Raw genomic sequence first — 18,636 nt, 5'->3', positions numbered from 1 at the left:
ATTTTTATTTATTATTTATGATTAATATAAATATATTCACAATAATATGAAATATGGTTTTACATGCATTTATTGGACCCACTTCAGTCCATTTCACAGTTTTGGCCACATCTGACCTGAAGAAAGTTGTTCAACCCAGAGGGAACCTACAAAAAATTTAGAAGATATTTTATCACTGCTTTTTTAATGTTATTATGGAGCCTCTGAACGGGACATGTTGACGAAAAGAAATATGAGATGGGAGGGAGAAATAGGCTATATGAGAGCTTCATTATAATGCAGCCAAACGAGAGGGTTTTGTATAGCAAGTGCGCCCTCTTGTGACCAGTGTGCGCCTCTACACTTAGCCTACTGAGCAAAATTATTTGTGCCAATAAACATTCTTTTACCACTTTAGATTAAAATAGGCCTATGTTTACGAAAACAAAGTCTATCAATGAAAAATTAACTTAATAGTTGAACACTAAACATTGCATCATGATAGATCATGACAGGTGATCAGTTTATTCTAAGCTTGCGCACTGCGGTTTCAAAGTAGTGTGCAACATGTTTTTGCTCTTCTTGTTGCATTTACACGGCTGTAACCAGCATATGTCCTCAGTATGCTATGTTTCCAGTGAATCTAGCTCGTGTATCCTAATCGAACTGATCTAACAGTGAATAGCTGATGATGTCAATATAGGGAAGTGGAATTAAAACAACACAAATGCAGTGCAAATTCAAAGGAAGTAAGACCATGTTAGTCGATATAGCGCTCGAATACCTAAAGTAATGTTACTTTTTTCTAGCCTTGAGTCTACTGTTAATGTATCTTGGCAGCCTTGATCTATAAGAAGCTAAGACTAACTAGCAAGCTTTCTCTAACATCTACAATTAGGGAGTCCTCATCTCCGTTTTATTTTCTTTACTAAGTTGTATTTCCATATTTGCCTCTCCCTCCACAAAGGGAGATGAACTCTGAATCATGTTTCTGGCAACTTCACGTTCGGTGAACCTTTAAACTTCGCGCAAGTCTGCTCGCCCCAAAGAAACGAGGAAACACGCCCCGCTCTAAAAAGAGCTCTTCTTCAGCAAATAAAAAGAGAACCATACGCAAGTAATGATTTTTGATTTGATTGATGTGACTTCTTGTTGTCTCTCTCAAAAGGTTACTGTCTGTGATTTTGCCTAACTGTGATCTTTCTTTGATCGCACATGTTAGTTTCACTTTCTCTCTCTCTCTCATTTTCGTTTAGTCTTGTATTTGTTTACGTGTTCTGTATATACATACATATTTACTCTGTGTGAATCGTAGTTATGTATTCATTAGTTCAATTATTAAATTTCATATATTCCTGATTGTCTCAATGCTCATTTAACAAAGTCAATGAAGATGTTTCGATCTTAAGCTACGGCTTTATCTTGTTACGATTTCAGTAACCTAATTTCATAAACACAGAGAGTTGGGGTTTTTTCAAGGCCAGAAAAAAATTCTCTTTCTTGCGTTTGTAAGAAGGATAATTTTCTTTGAGAAGTCGATAAGTTAATCTTACGTTTAATGTTTGCTGGACAAACAGATTGTTTGATAACTAAATTAATTCCATTGGAAGTTATCCCATAACTTCGATTTGAAATAAGATTATTGATATATGAATGAGGAATTATAATTCGTTGTGATTGGTTATTCATATATACATATCGATCTAGTTTCAGTTTCGATAAATTAATGTAACTGTAATATGCAAAATATTAATCATATTCATGATTAATTATTAAAATTCCCTATAGATCATTTGAGCTAATGTTAAATGTACTACTAATGCCAGTGCGGCTACACAAACATCATGCATTTTTCATGTTATCAAGTTAATAACATTAGTCAAATGTTATTGCGCCAAAGCTTCATTTTTAAACAACTCCACAACTCAAAATTTATTGAGTTGATTTAAAAATACTTTACTGATTTTTTTATTTCCTCAAAAGAAAATGCATTGAAAAACTGAATTATAACACTCACCAATGACAGTAAGATTGAATCTCTTCACTCTAGTGATGCTGAATCTGCTGTTGATGATGATGATCAGTAGTTTATATTCTCCAGAGTCTGTGTTTCTGGTGTTTGTGATGGTCAGAGATCCAGTCTGATGATCCAGCTTCAGTCTGTCTCTGAATCTTTCAGTGCCTTCATTACACTGAACATCTGTACAGATATAACTGAGATCTCCACTGATTTGAGCTATACGAGTGTCATTAAAATACCATTTAATATCTTCTTGTTGGTTGGTTTGAACAGCAGTGTTTAGAGTGACTGAGTCTCCCTCCATCACTGACACTGACACTTCATCTGTATCAACAGCAGATGAACCTTGAGAAAAACATAATCCAAACAAAAAAATAATTACAATAGTGCTGTGAAAATGTTTTTCTACAGATCATATATTTTAAGTAGAAAAATATGTTTGTATTCATAATGTAACATATGCAAACAAACAGCAGAAGAATATCTTCTTGTACAGTCGTGCTCAAAAGTTTACACACTCTTTGCAGAATCTGCTAAATGTTAACTATTTTAACTAAATAAGAGGGATCATACAAAATGCATGTTATTTTTTTTATCTAATACTGTCCTGAATAAGATATTTTATACAAAAGACGTTCACAAGACACACACAAAAAAAAAAACAGATGGAAACATGATGCATAAAGAGCCGGGGGTGTAAACATTTTGATGTGAAGAGGTATTTTCTACTTAATTTGTCTTCTGGGAGACATGTATCTCTTCTGATGCTTCCGAAGGGCAGGACTAAATAAAAGAAAAAGATATTTAAACAAAATAAGAAAAATGTGGACATCTTCATCCTGTTCAAAGGTTTACACCCCCTGGTTCTTAATGCATCATGTTTCCTTCTGGAGTATCAGTGAATGTTTGAAGCTTTTAATAGTTGTGTTTGAGTCCCTCAGTGTGAAAAGATGGATCTCATAATCATACAGTCACTGCTGGAAAGGGTTCAAATATGCAAAACATTGTTGAAAACATGTTGAATATGATTGAAAACAAAAGACTTTGCAGGACCTGGAGGATTTTTCTGAAGAACAATGTTCAGTTTAACTGAAACAAGGGACTCAAGAACAACCATCACAAAACAAAAAATAGTTGTGGATCATCCAGGTAACGACACACAGTATTAAAAATAAATAGGCTATGTCAACTTTTGAACTGGGTCATTTTAAATTCAGCTTCTTTTTTTTCTTCTTATTTAGTGGACTATATGTAGGGTATACATCATTTATGTAACATATCTTAATCAGGACAGTAGGCTATTAAACAAATAATAATAACGTATTTTTAATGATCCCATCTTATTTTGTTAAAATAATTCACATTTTGCAGATTCTACAAGGGGTATTTTGCCCCCTTTCCCTATATTTGCGCATTTATATAATGAAAATGTTTATAGACTCATAATAAATATTACAGATTATTCCATTAAAATACTTCAGTTCACCTTTATTAAGATACGGATAATACATTGTTGTTATTATCTATTGTTTCACGCCACTGAAACTGACATTGCTGATTTCTCAGTGAATTCTCTGACAGTGTCAAGTTGTTACCATGTCATGTAATCTCAATCCTTCCAGCACCTAATATGCAGTCAGAGAAATTGATGCAACATCAGAAAATAGATTATAACAAACCTTAATCTTACCGTGGTCGAGTAAAATCGAGATCACCCATATCAAATGAAAGAGAATCTTCATTTTCACCACTCTCCCCTTGAAACAATGAATGCCGATTCTAATTCATAAATGTGATTTAAGGGTGTGGATGCTGCGGCAGTTGTTAGGAAACCTGATAGCCTCACGAATGACCAGCAGTTTTCTTAAAGGGGTCAAAATGCCATTTTTGTACAAGCTAATATGATTCTTTAGGGTCTAAATGAAAAGTTTGTAATATACTTTAATTAAAAATTCTCATTAGTATTGTAAGAAAACACTAATTTTACCTGGTCAAAAACAGCTCTGTTTTCAGCACGCCGTTTCAGTGCATGTGTCTTTAAATGATAATGAGCTTTGCTCACCCCGCCCCTCTGTTCTGTGGGTGTTTGACAAAACACAGGTGGAGTGTTGCCTTGACAACAGTTGAGGGTATATTTTGGAGAAAAAATGGCAGCGGGAGTCTCTGAGGGCACCATAATGCGTTGTTCATTATAAACGTGGGATTATGAATTATATTGAGAACGTCGTACATAGAAAACATGCCGTAATGTACGCTGAGTGTAAACCTTAGCCGCATTCATCGTGAAGCGTGCAAGCGATTTGCAAACATTAATATAAATATTAATATAAAGGTCAATAAAACGTTACACACACTTCTTCTGGAGGTGCAGCAGGAACACGAATAGTTGGTACCGATCCTTTTTTCAGGAGCAGCTTCTTAGCAAAACCAGCTTTATACTGACCTCGTTTGTTAAGCAGTCTGGTAAGAAATTATTCACGCAAACGTGAAAGCATTGACGTTGATCGTGGGGAATATTCCCTTCGAAAACAAAACTCAGCCACTGCGTCTTCATCGGTTCGGATTTAGGTACGTCAAAATGACTGCTGTGTTCGTTATTACACCCAAGAACAGAACACCACAATCGCTTAGACGCCATTCTGCTCCAGCGTATCAACAATGCGGACTATGATGACAGCTCGCTCAGGGCGGGTCTGTGTTGAAACGCTGCTGTCAATCAACAATCGTGGGAGGGGCGTCCGATCTTGTGACGTCACACGGTCAGACGGCTCGATTTGAGAGAGGGGAAAACATATAAGGAGATTAAAAAAAAAAAAACATTGGATGGATTTTTATCATTATATGATGGTTGTGTACAGGCACTGCCAACACACATTTCAATACAATCAACTTGTAAAAGTGCATGTACCATTATATGACCCCTTTAAGTGCAAATGCAAAAAGGCTTTTCGCAGTCCTCCGTTTGTAATCTTTATATACTTTGGTGGCAGTATATTATTATTTTAAAGAATTTGCAGACCATGTTGAGTTTAAAGGATAATTTATTAATTTGGTTATTTGAAAAATTAAACAAGGTAAAGACAATGCTAAATATCATGTAACATGAGTAGGCTAATATAAAATAAAATACATGTCATGAGTCCAGATAAAAATAAAAATAAAACTTTGTCCCACCTGCTGGTAGATGTTGTAACTAATAAGCATTATAACTGTCTGCAATAAGCTTCTGTATTAATGGCTAGAGAAAAGTCCATGGAAGCTTGTTACCGCAGCAGAATAAAAAAAATATATAATAATAATAATAATAATAAAAAAAAAATAATAAAAAGGTAATTGTGACTATTTATCTCACAATTCTGACTTTTGTTCTTGCAATTGCGAGTTAAATACACTGTAAACCCGGATAAGTAGAATTTACTTAAAAAAACCAAGGTAACTCGTTGCCTTAAAATTTTTAAGTAATGAAGCATTAGTTGAATAAGTGAAATGGACTACGTTCAATGTACTTAAGCCCATAATGGAATGGAATAGAACATTTAAGTTGAATGTACTTATAACCGAGTTAAAGTAACTGAAGATACTTAGTTTAAACAATCATCCTCCACCCATTTATTTAACTCAGCTTGTTAAGTAAGCATTACTCCATTACCAATTCAACTAAATTGTATATTCTAACGTACCCAACTTAACTTTTAGCTCCTGAAACTCAAAATATCTTTCAATAAATAGAGCCATGTAAAATATTTTGCCATTGCCAGCCACATACTGTATTTTTACAGCACTAGCACAGTAAAAAGCATTTATAGTACTCCACTGGAATTACCAAATACAGTATATACCACATACTTTTACAATATTAAACTTGTATACAGCAATAAATTGTATTTTACAGGGAATGCTGCTTTTATAATTACATAATTAAAATATTATATGTTAAGGTTTCATAAGAGTAGCCATACTAGGAAAAAGAAAACAACATTTTCTGGGTTTTAAAACATTTATTTTGGTTAAAAGCAAAGATCAGAAAATTGCCTTCTGTGAACATGTTGGCTGAATTTTTTTTAAACATAAAATGCAATTTTAACACTTTAAACAGGTAACACTTAGCGCTTAATTAAAGGGATAGTTCATCCAAAAATGTTAATTAGCCCATGATTTACTCACCCTCAAGTCATCCTAGGTCTATACGACATTCTTCTTTCAGACGAATACAATTGGAGCTATATTAAAAATGCCCTGGCTCTTCCAAGCTTTATAATGGCAGTGAATTGCTGTTTCTGTTCTGAAGTCCATAAAAGTGCAAAGGAAATCCCATTCAAAGTCTGCAAGTTTTCGCAGAAGTGAGGAAACCTGTAGGCTTTCTGTGGTGTTCTTGTTTTGCACAACTTGGCCAGCTTTCTTTGAAGTTACTTGTCCTTTCTTTGTTTTTGATCCACGTTCAGGATTGATGTGAAGAAAGCGTCTAAAAGGCTGAAAAGAAAGAAAAAAAAACAATGAAATATTATGGACTGAGTTTATATATTTTGACAGAGATAGACAGCACAAAAGATGTGTAAATAAAAACCAGATATCGGTTTTAACGACTAGTTTGTTTGGATAAAACTGAACAACATGAAAAAAAAAAGCAATGTTGGATGTTGTGATCAATAACTGATATTTTTTCTGCCCGGGTTAAAATACATCAACTCAATGTGTCTGTTTACATGTGCACTGTCATAATAAATACTACTAACTAAACTTTTGAAAGTGGGGTTGCCAGATTTAAAGTTTTATTCTACAACTTTTGTCTACTCATCACCCAGCTCATTAACAATATCATCCCCTCATCAGGTCCCATCAGAGTATCAGTGGAAAGGCAGCCATAGACTCTCAGTTTATATAGAGCACACATTGCCAAAATCCAGCCCAAACCTTTGTGACAGAAATAATTTAACTTTAATTGCAAGCCTTGCAATGTGAATTGCATACATGACTACATGATAATGTTAAACATGATATTTACCAGACTAAAATGCATGTTTGCACCCAAAAATGAAAATTATGTCATTATTACTCACCCTCAAGACTTTCGTTCATCTTCGGGACACAAATTAAGATATTTTTGATGAAATCTGGGAGGTTTCTGTCCCTCCATTGACATCAATGTCATTGCAACTGTCAAAGCCCAGAAAGGTGGTAAAAACATCAGTAAATAGTACATATAACTACAGTGGTTCAACCTTAATATTATGAAGTGACGAGAATACTTTTTGTGTGCAAAATAACCCCAAAATAACGACATTGTTGAATAATCTCTTCTTTTCCATGTCATTCTCCTACACTGTTGACGTAGTGCAAGCCAGTGCAGCGCTTATGGGTTCTATATCAGAATGTAGGCTCACTATTGGCTAGCTCTTGGGTCATCACACACGACCAGAGTTGGCCAATAATAAGCCTACGTTCTGACGTAGAACCCAGAAGCGCTGCACTGGCTTTTTTTCAAGGCTTGCACCTAGAAATCTAAAACAGGGTTTACATTCTCGAGCCACCAGACACATCCGTTTTGTGCAGATTAGTGGGCCGGAACGCGTTAAAGTATAACTCTTGCCAAAATGCAACCTCTTTTTGTTAATCTACCCGAGGCAAACTTTCGTTTAAAAGCATAATTAGGATGGAAACGCCAATTTTAAGTTTGACCGTATTTTCGTTTTCGGTCAAATTGCCTTTTGAATGTGAGTGCTTGGGGCACGACTATTATAGCATCAAAAATAGCTATTTTTAAAACACTAAGAAGGCTCGACACAACATGAAACTTTACTGGAAGTGTCACCAGGGGCTCTACACATGAACTCCAGCATTGAGAACATTGTTTGTTTACACAGTTTACTAAAAAGAAAGATTTTGAACAACTCACTGATGCTGTCCGCCGGCATTTTGACGGTCAAAAATAGTCTAATAAATTTATTCTAGAGCTGCTGTAAAGCCTAAACAATCTATGTTACTGTACTTTCCTATTATCACTGTAAAGCTGCTTTGAAACAATCTATATTGTTAAAGCACTATATAAATGAAGGTGACTTGACACTGTTTACACTACGTCAACAGCGTAGGAGAATGACGTGAAAGAGTAGAGATTTTTGAATAATGACGTTATTTTGTTTTTGTGCACAAAAGATATTCTCATCGCTTCATAATATTAAGGTTGCACCACTGTAGTTACATAGATTATTTAAACGATGTTTTGACTACCTTTCTGGGCCTTGAAAGTTGCAAAGACGTTGCTGTCTATGGGTGGTTCAGAAACCTCTCAGATTTCATCAAAAATATCTTAATTTGTGTTCTGAAGATGAACGAAGGTCTTACAGGTTTGGAAGAATTGGTTAGTAATTAATGACAGAATTTTCACTAATCATTTAACTGAAAACAACTTGCACTGACATATCTTAAAAAATGTGACTGCCACTGTTTTGTCTCAAGATGCACACCAGTAATGTTTTTTTTTTATTAGACATTTTTATAAAAGCTGCTTAAATATCCTTATTTTATTAAGGCCTAGACCTGGCTTAAGCTAAGCCCAGTATGGAAACCATGGCCATATTGTTTATACCAGTAGTCAGCTTAATAAATACTGTCAAGACAAGTCACAATTCAGTCCAATATTTATATGAATGGCAAATATGTCAATGACTAACCTCTGAACAAACTCAAGGTGCTGCCTCTTCCTGTACTGCAAGCTGAAGTTATAGGAGGAGGCAAACAGCGCTGCCAGGCCAGTGATGAAGATGCTGTGATCCTTTCCACACACACCTTGACCTTACAAACGTAATATCCAGCACTGGTCGCATAGAGATTGACCTGTAATTTAAAAAATAAAAATAAAAATTAATTAATAAATAATATTAATAATTAAAATAACTAGTGTGAGTTTCACTGTGGTTCGATATAGTTGTCTATTCATATTTTTATGAATTAAATTTTTCACCTAAACATTAAAATTGATTAGGGTTAGAACGTTAAAAGCACTGGCATATTATTTTGCTTGTTTTAAGCATAAACTCACTTAATTTTGACTTATTCTTTCAGAAAACAAGACAATTTTTACTTGTCTATTAAATGCTTCTTCATGTAAGAATTTTAGATATCTGGACTGGAAACAAGAAAAAAACACTAATTAAGAAAAACATATTTTGCAGTGGGGTGAGTAAATGATGGCTTTTCATTTTAGATTAAAACTACCCAATGTTTACATACCAAGCATTATAAAGTGTGGACTCTCTGGCAAGTGTAGATTGCTGGATATCAGCTTTGCAAATTCCTGAAACAATTTTTAAAAAGGACAGCACAGCCATGATCAACAAAACCAAAACATAAAACATATTACAGATTAATGATATTTGTTGAATAATCTCTACTTATCTGCTTTAAGGATAACACCGTCTAACTTCTCTTTGAATGGTGGGAGTAGTTGTAGGACCATGGCGTGGCAATCAGGAATACTACATTTAAAAACAACATTAGGAACATGGATTTTCTTGTGCTAGCAAAATTCTGACAACGATTCAAAAGCACGATCACATAACTGACAGCATTATTTCTTTATTTTTTTACCACATAGATAGACTATAACTGTAACACTACTTAAAAGCACTTACATTAGCACTGGATTGTCATCAGATTGCAAAGCCTGAAACGAAAAAAATATATGTATATATATATATATCAAAAGCGTGTCATGCAAATAACATGGTAAATGCATAGACTGTAAAAAATAGGGTAAATGTTGCCTATTAGGCTATGTGAAATGTCGAAGTTAACGTTAACTGTTACAGTTACTTGGTAAACAACAGAGTGAATGCTTGCGAGGCCGCGGTACAAACCGCGTTCGCAAAATCAAACCAAATACGTGGAAACAATGTAGAAATGCGAACGCAAAAATATATATACTGGCTTACCGTATCACTCAGTTGAACAATTTTCCCATCTTCTCAAACTCTAAATCCCACTTATCGTTACAGGCACAGGTTAGATTATTCAGATGATTCTTCCATCCATCTTCATGTAACGTTAATGTCGTCCATTTTCTGCTGCGCCTCAGGCAACTAACTGTTAGCTACTGTTTGAAACACGAACCGAAGCTCACAAAATCTTAAAAATTGCTCACAGATTCGCAGACACTGTTTATCTTGATAGGCTAACATGAATGATTATTCTGTTCAGTTGAATGAATCTCGCTGACAAATCAAGTTTGCCTGTAGTAGTGTCTGCTCGCGTCACATTTGAACTGAATTGAGCGCGAAAGAAATCAATCTTCTTCTTCTTCTTCTTCTTGCTTTTTTACGGCGGATCGCAGACAGATATGTGCATTACCGCCATCTATCTAGGAAATGGACCATTGACACTTCCTAAACTATAACCTCTATTTACCCGCACAGAGGCTTCATAGAGTTTCATCCGGCGCTGCGTGTTCAGCTCCTCCGTCTACTCTCAGCCCCCATGACAGGTAGAAGAAAAAAAAAAAAAAAAAAAAAGAAAAAAAACACCCTTATTTAAATGCGCATATTTAACCCAGTGTTTCCCAAATATTCTACCATTAGATTAATTATACTCCTATCTGACTTTAATACATTTTGAATAGTGAACTTAACTCCTATATCATTTAATTCCTCCTTCAACTCTTTCCTTTCAACATTATATCTCCTACAGTGCATTACTACATGTTCAACTGTTTCATCAACTTCACATTCCTCACATAAACCTGTTGGACTCTTACCTATTAAATGCAATGTACTATTCAATCTTGTATGTCCCAATCTTAATCTTGTAATCATATTCTCCTCATACCTACACCTACCTGATACTCTTCCTTTACCCACTATTGGCTCTATTTGATGCATATGTCTACCTTTTATTTCATTATCCCAATATTGCTGCCATATTTTCAGAATATTTTTTTTAATAATTGACTTAATTTCTGACCTACTAAATAAAATCGGTATATCTACTATATCTCGTTCTATTGCCTTTTTTGCTAATGCATCAGCCTCCTCATTACCTCTCAGCCCAATATGTGCTGGAACCCACAAAAACTGTACTTCTAAACTAGCTTGTTTGATTGAATATAATTCTTGAATTATCTCTATTACCATATCCTGTCTTGTTTCTGACTTCATCTCCTTCAAACTTATTAGAGCTGAACTACAATCTGAACATACTACTGCCTTGGATATTTTAACTTCCCTAATCCACCTTATTGCCATAATTATTGCAAACATCTCTCCAGTATACACCGATAAACAATCTGATATCCTTTTATTCTCATACACTTTAACCTTTGGAATAATGAATGCAGAACCCACATGATCAGTTTTTGGATCTTTTGATGCATCTGTAAAAATGTGCATATATTCCCCATATCTTGACCCAATATACTCCCTTACATTATATACTTCTGTTTCATATGAACCTTCCTTTTGTCTTTTTTCTAATAAACTTAAATCTACTTCTGGTTGGGGCATAACCCATAATGGTACTGGAGATAAAGGAATTATTGGAGCATATCCAACCTCCTCCAATCTCATATCTCAAACTAATTTCCCCACACTCCATCCAAAACTATTACCCTCTCTCTTCTCATGTTCCCAGCTAGGACTCATTACCTTCCTTGTTGGATGATCCTCTCTCTGTCCTCTCAAATTTGCCCAATAAGATGCCATTAATTGCTGTCTTCTTATCTGCAAGGGCATTTCACCCATCTCTACCTGAAGAGCCGAAACTGGAGAAGTTGGAAATGCTCCGCAGCAAATTCTTAGTGCTTGAGATTGAATTCTTTCTATTTTAACTAAATGAGATTTATTTGCAGAACCATATACAATACAACCATAATCCATTATAGATCTTATCATAGATATATATATAGTTTTTAAAGCCAATCTATCTGCTCCCCATTCCTGACCTGAAATACATCTCATTACATTCACAACTCGCTTACATCTTCCCACCATTTTCTCAATATGCTCTTTCCAAGTTAATCTAGTATCAAACCAAACTCCTAGAAATCTTACTGTACTTACACGCTCTAATTCTTTTTTGTATAATTTTAACTTAACATCCATATTCCTCCTCATTTTAGTAAAAACTATTATTTTTGTCTTTTCCACTGAAAACTTAAAACCATTTTCCCCTGACCACTTTTCTACTTCATTTAGAGCACATTGCATTTTCTTTATGTTATACTTTATATTCTTTCCTCTAAACCAGATAGCCCCATCATCAGCAAACAATGATTTCCCCATACTTCTATCAATCCTTAAAAAAACATCATTAATCATAATAATAAATAAAAGTGGACTTATTACACTGCCCTGAGGTGTACCATTATCAACTATTCCACTTGAAGATATTGCTCCACCCACCTTTACTCTAATACTTCTTCCAATTAAAAACTCTTTAATCCAATTATACACTCTTCCTTTTATACCCATCTTCTGTAACTTTATTAGTAACCCCTCTTTCCACAACATATCATATGCCTTTTCTATATCAAAGAAAACAGCAATAACACTTTCCTTATTTATAAATGCCTTTCTTATTTCATCTTCTAAAAATACTATTGGATCCATAGTCCCTCTGCCACACCTAAACCCACTTTGATAAGAAGAAAACCAATTCATTTTTTCCAAATGATAAGTCAATCTATCAGTAACCATTCTCTCCATTACCTTACATAAATGAGAAGTTAAAGCTATTGGACGATAATTTATAGGATTACTTGGATCTTTCCCAGGCTTTTTAATAGGTATAATTAATGCTTCCTTCCAACTTTGGGGAATTATACCTTCCATCCATATTCTATTATAAAATGTTAAAATCACTTCCATAGAAATTTCACTAAAATGCTTCATCATACAATAACTAATTCCATCCACTCCTGTAGTAGATTGTTTCATTCTTCTTACTGCATTCTTTAACTCACTCATAGAAAATGATACATCTAACAAATTATCTTCAGCCTCTTTTTTCTTCTTTATTTCAGAATATTCCTTCATCACACACTCTCTCATTTCCTTACTCTGTTCAGTCAAATTCTCAGAGCTATTTACTTTAATAAATGCCTTTAAAAACATTTCCACTTTATCTTCATCCTCCACAGCTATTTCTCCCTCCATACTTAAAACTGGATATCCATTACTCTTTTGAATCCCTCTCATTTTCTTAATCATGCCCCATACCTCCTCTACTGGTGTATTCTTCCCTATTTCATCACAATAAGCCATCCAATACTCTTTCTTAGTTTTCCTTACAATCTTCCTTACCTCAGCTTGTGCTCTTTTATACTCTATTAAATCTTGAAAATTATGAGTTTTCTTAACTATCCTAAATGCTTTCCTTTTCCTTCTTATTGCACTTGCACACTCTTCATTCCACCACGGAACTATCTTATTCTTCCTACCTCCTTTCCCTTTTGGTATATATTTATTAGCTGCTCCTTGAATGGCATAAACAATATCATCACTTATCATTTCTACAGATCTATCTGATTCAATTATAATATTCTTTAATCCCTCTTCACTCAGATTCATGAATTCTTCCCAATTCGCTTTATCAAACCTCCATCTACCAATATTTCCTTGACTCACCTTACTTACTCTCACATTTACACTAACATATATCATTATTGGATAATGATCACTTCCAATAGTATCTTGTCGCAATATTTCCCACTCAGCACTCCCTGCAACTGAATCAGACACCACTGTTAGATCTAGCACAGACTCTTTACCTGTAGCCACATCTACTCTTGTACTACCCCCATCATTCAGACATACCAAATTCCTCCGATCTATCAAATCTTCCATCACCATTCCATTACAATCTGTCACTAAACCTCCCCATAACATACTCTGTGCATTAAAATCCCCACACCAAATCACCCTCTCTTCATTAAGACCCTCTATTTGTTCTAACTCACTCAACACTAATTTCTTACAAGGATTATAAAAGTTTATTATTACATACTTTTGTCCATTCACCCATACCTCCACTACAACATACTCTTGTGCTACACCTTTACCTAATGATCTATATTGCATACCTTCCTTAATCAGAGTAATACACCCTCCACCATTACCCTCCTCTCGATCTCTCCTCTCACTCACATATCCTATAATAACAAAATCAAATCTAGGTTTAAGCCATGACTCTTGTATACATATCAAATCCGGTTTAACTTCCATCTCATTAATAACACTTTTAAACTCCAATCCATTAGCCACAAGACTTCTTGCATTCCACTGTAAAATTAAAATCATCCTCCTATCCAAACCATGCTTCCTGGCTTGACTGTGTCTCATTAATCAGCCCATCCCTAACCATTACCCATGTTATGTCCTTTACTCCCAAGAATCTCTCTGCTGCCTTGACTATAATTTGAATCTTAGCTGTCTTCTTTTCAGTTTGTGCAGTACAATTAATTACTTCAGCTATGAACAACAAGAAATTAACTTTACTTACAATCATTGTCTCTTCTGTAATCCTATCTTCCACCTCTGATGTTTTCTCACTTCTCCTCTCTTTTTGCACATCCCTCTCTCTTTCTTTCTCTTTACTCCTTGTATCAACCACTTTAACAGCTTCTGCATATGTTATATTCCTCTTAGCTCTCTCATTCTGTACCTCAATTACTCTCTTTCTCACCTCACATCCTCCATACGCAACACTATGATCCCCTCCACAGTTACAGCATTTTGGTCCTGCTCCTTCACATTTGCCATAATCATGCTCCCCCCCACATCTTGCACATCGTTTCTTAGCCTTACACACCATAGCCACATGCCCGTATTTTTGACAATTATAACATCTTAATGGAGGAGGCACAAAAGGCCTTACTGAGTAACTGATAAATCCAAGCTTGACCTTATCCGGCAAAATAACTCCATCAAACCTAAGCTCCACCGAAAGACTCTCAACTCTATTCCCTTCTCTGTTCATAAACAGTCGCCTAGCACCAACTATTTCCCCACCGCTGATGTTACTTTTAAGTTCTTCCATAGATACTCCTAATGGCACTCCAGATATTACTCCACTTACCCACTGTCTCTGTCCTACAATCTTACTACTCACCACTTCCTGCTTACACATTACTCTAACTTTCAACATTTTCTTTTTTTGCTCTTCACTATTACAAACCACCATCAAATCTCCATTGCTTAACACTTTTGCAACCTTAATTTCTCCTACTACCTTCCTCAACTCTTTTGTTAATGCAATTGGACTTACCTTTTGTATTCCACCATCCTCTTTAAATTTCAATATTACCTTCAACTCATCCAAATTTACATTCCTCACCTCCTGTTCATTTCCACTTTCACCTGAACTTCTTACCTCTATCTGATGTTTTTTCTTTCTTTTCTTTGTACCTACACCTTCCCTTATATCCATATTCCTCTCTTCTCCTATCTTTCCTAACTCCATTTGATCATCTTCCACATCCGTATCATCAACACTAACTAGTGTCTCTGGTCCATTTCCATTATAATTTTTCTTATATTTTGACATAATCGATTTCGCTGCGTTTGCCGCCATCCATCAAACAAAAATCACCCCACGCTGTTTCCTGTGCGTCTTCCCCTGACTGTCGTTCCTGCAGAGCTTCGACTTTAGCGGCAAAAACACCTTTTCAGTATGATACTGTATTACGAATTTATCGGGTTGAAAACAGAAATGTGCTGTATATTTACAGCTGTTCTGTAAAAGATACAGCCTAATACTAGCTGTATTATGGAAATGCACTACAATTCTGTAGGAAATTAGCAGTAAATTTACAAATGGTTACAGTGGACACAACAATAACGTCCAGAAATCACGAACTTACCCGTGACTCCATCTGGAAAATAATTCGCGATTTCGTATTTTGTTTTTGACCCTCTGAACATACTGTTGGACAGGCAAAACTTGGTGATATTAAGTTGTTTGAGCTCAAACACATAATTACAATAAGATAGGCCATTAAAAAGTACAGTTTACTCAGAATTCATAATTAATGTAAAGAAATGACACATGTTTAAGTAATACAAACTCAGTTTGTTTGAGTAGAAACTACTGATTGGACTTAAAAACTCAATTACAATAAGAAAGGACAAGAAAAAGTTCAGCTTAATCAGAATTAACAAGTAATGTCAATAAATTAGACACATTTAAGTAATATGAACTCAATCTCTTTGAGTTGAATCAAAATCTGGGTTTACAGTGTATGTGTAGTTGCAAGTTATAAATTCAGAATTGCTTGAAATAAACTCATGATTGCAAGAAAATAGAAGACTTGTGAGCTGACACCCCATCCCCCAGAATTGGACTTGATAACTATAGCTTCCATAAATATCACTACGAGTCCACACACACTACATAAAATTAAGAATTCATACAAATAAAAAAAGTTGCAGGTCCCTGTAAATGAGAGAGAGGTTGTTGATGGTCTGATGGTCCTGTCACCCAAAGATAAAAGCATGTATCCCATGATAGGGCTCCAATGAGAAGCATTACAACTACTTCACCCCTTGAACTCGTTTCTATCTTCACTTGGAGAGGAATAAAGATGACTTTGAGTACTTTTACAAACCACCTGACTCAGGGTAGTATAAAAAACGGGGAGGCCACACGCAAATTAAATTAACCAAAAAGTAGATTTTATTAAGGTAATGCATAAATTAAGCAAGCAACATGGAAACAGTGTGGTGGATTTGGTTTGACACACTCTGTGTTTGATTAAGTTGACTTATGTGTTGGACTGATGATCATATTTTGATATATCATGCCTGTGCCATGCCATGTCTTGTATGAGGGTTCAGTTAAAAAAAAAGATGCACAGAGCTCAGAGTCATATAGTCTCATGGTGTGTAATTAAATATAGTGATAAGACACAGATAAACATAAAAGAACACTAGAACACAACAAACAGAAAAAGAAAGAAAGAAAAAAACACACAAAAGACTAAACAACAAAATGAATACTCATGAAAGCTCCTGGTGTTGGAAAAGCCTCTATCAACAACACTGGGAAAGAAGGAACTTTTTTCTTCACCCACATCAACCACAGCTTGACTCTACCCTGCAGACACACAAAGAGAGAACACACAAAAACAAGACAAATGCCCCTAGGCAACAGGAAAACACAAATGAGTAAACAGAAGCTAGTCAGGACTGTAACAATACATAGGCCTACTGGTTGTCATTGACCACTTTACCAGGTGTGCTCAAGCATATGCAACCAAGAACAAATCTGGAAAACGGCAGCAGAAACAATTTTCAATGATTTTACTCATTACTCACACACTTTGGATATTTTTGCACTGAACTCAGAAGAAACAGACGAGTCTGTGATAAGAAATGCTGAACACATTTTTCCCTCTCACGTGAAGATTAGAGAGATCAGAGAAGTCAGCGATGATTCATTATAACATCTGTACTGTACTGTATCGGTACTGTATCTTCAATCATGGACGCTCAAGCAAGGCCTGCTTTTATTCCATTTCACAAGGCATTCAGACGCTCAGTTAAACGTGACCTCTTGCTTGATTTGACCGACTGTTTAAAAGCAAGTGTGAATGAAAGCCAGTAGTGCAGTGGGATTTTGGTCTGGTGACGCAGTGGGACACATTATTAAGATTCCTCTGAAACAAACTGAATGAAGCACAAGATGAGATTCAGTCCTTCCTCTTTCCTCTCAGTGACGGGGGCGAACACGGCTTACAGTTAATAAGAATAAATGTGTATTATCTTTTTTTTTTTTTTTTTGAAGGCTCCAGATGAAAAAATATTTTTCAGTTTTATTAAATCAGTGCAATATCTGTCATTCTCATGTTCTGTGTACTGCACGATTACGGCTCGAATAACAATTTTATGTTTTTATTTAAAATTTATGATTTGATTTTCCCACAATAATATGAAATATGGTTTGACATGCATTTATCGGACCCACTCATCGGACCCGACCCATTTCACAGTTTTGGCCACATCTGACCTGAAGAAAGTTGTTCAACCCAGTAGGAAGCTACAAAAATTTAGAAGATATTTTATCACTGTTTTCTTTTTTTTCCTTTTTTTTTTTTCTTTTTTTTTTAATGTTATTACGGAGCCTCTGAACGGGACATGTTTATGGAAAAACAATATGAGATGGAAGTGAAAAATAGGCAATATGACAGCTTTATTATAATGCAGCCGAACGAGAGGGTTTTTTTATAGCAAGTGCGCCCTCTTGTGACCAATGTGCGCCTCTCCACTTAGCCTACTGAGCAAAATTATTTATGCCAATTAACATTCTTTTACAACTTTAGATTAAAATAGGCCTATGTTTACGAAAACAAAGTATATCAATGAAAAATAAACTTAATAGTTGAACACTAAACATTGCATCATGGTAGATCATGACACACAATCAGTTTATTCTAAGCTTGCGCACTGCGGTTTCAAAGTAGTGTGCAACATGTTTTTGCTCTTCTTGTTGCATTTACACGGCTGTAACCAGCATATGTCCTCAGTATGTTTCCAGTGAATCTAGCTCGTGTAGAATAATCGAACTGATCTAACAGTGAATAGCTGACGATGTCATTATAGGGAAGTGGAATTAAAACAACACAAATATATTGCAAATTCAAAGGAAGTAAG

The 18,636-nt window shown here is 35.2% G+C and overlaps 1 protein-coding gene and 1 long non-coding RNA gene across 2 annotated transcripts in view; one reads left to right on the top strand and one right to left on the bottom strand.

Annotated features, from left to right (window-relative positions):
- Positions 1-18,636, top strand: part of LOC311084795 (CD48 antigen-like) — a 76,208-nt gene that overhangs the window by 29,885 nt on the left and 27,687 nt on the right. The window lies entirely within an intron of this gene.
- On the bottom strand, positions 5,984-10,316 carry LOC311084641. Its single transcript, XR_014606560.1, has 5 exons — positions 9,931-10,316; positions 9,631-9,662; positions 9,230-9,474; positions 8,671-8,833; positions 5,984-6,469 (listed from the first exon to the last, which is right to left on the bottom strand). It is a non-coding gene; the product is annotated as an uncharacterized lncRNA (long non-coding RNA).

The sequence above is a fragment of the Abramis brama genome (genome assembly GCF_963993115.1).
Source record: "Abramis brama genome assembly, chromosome: 6".
Lineage (NCBI taxonomy): Eukaryota > Metazoa > Chordata > Actinopteri > Cypriniformes > Leuciscidae > Abramis > Abramis brama.
This window is presented reverse-complemented; position numbering and strand designations above follow the sequence as displayed.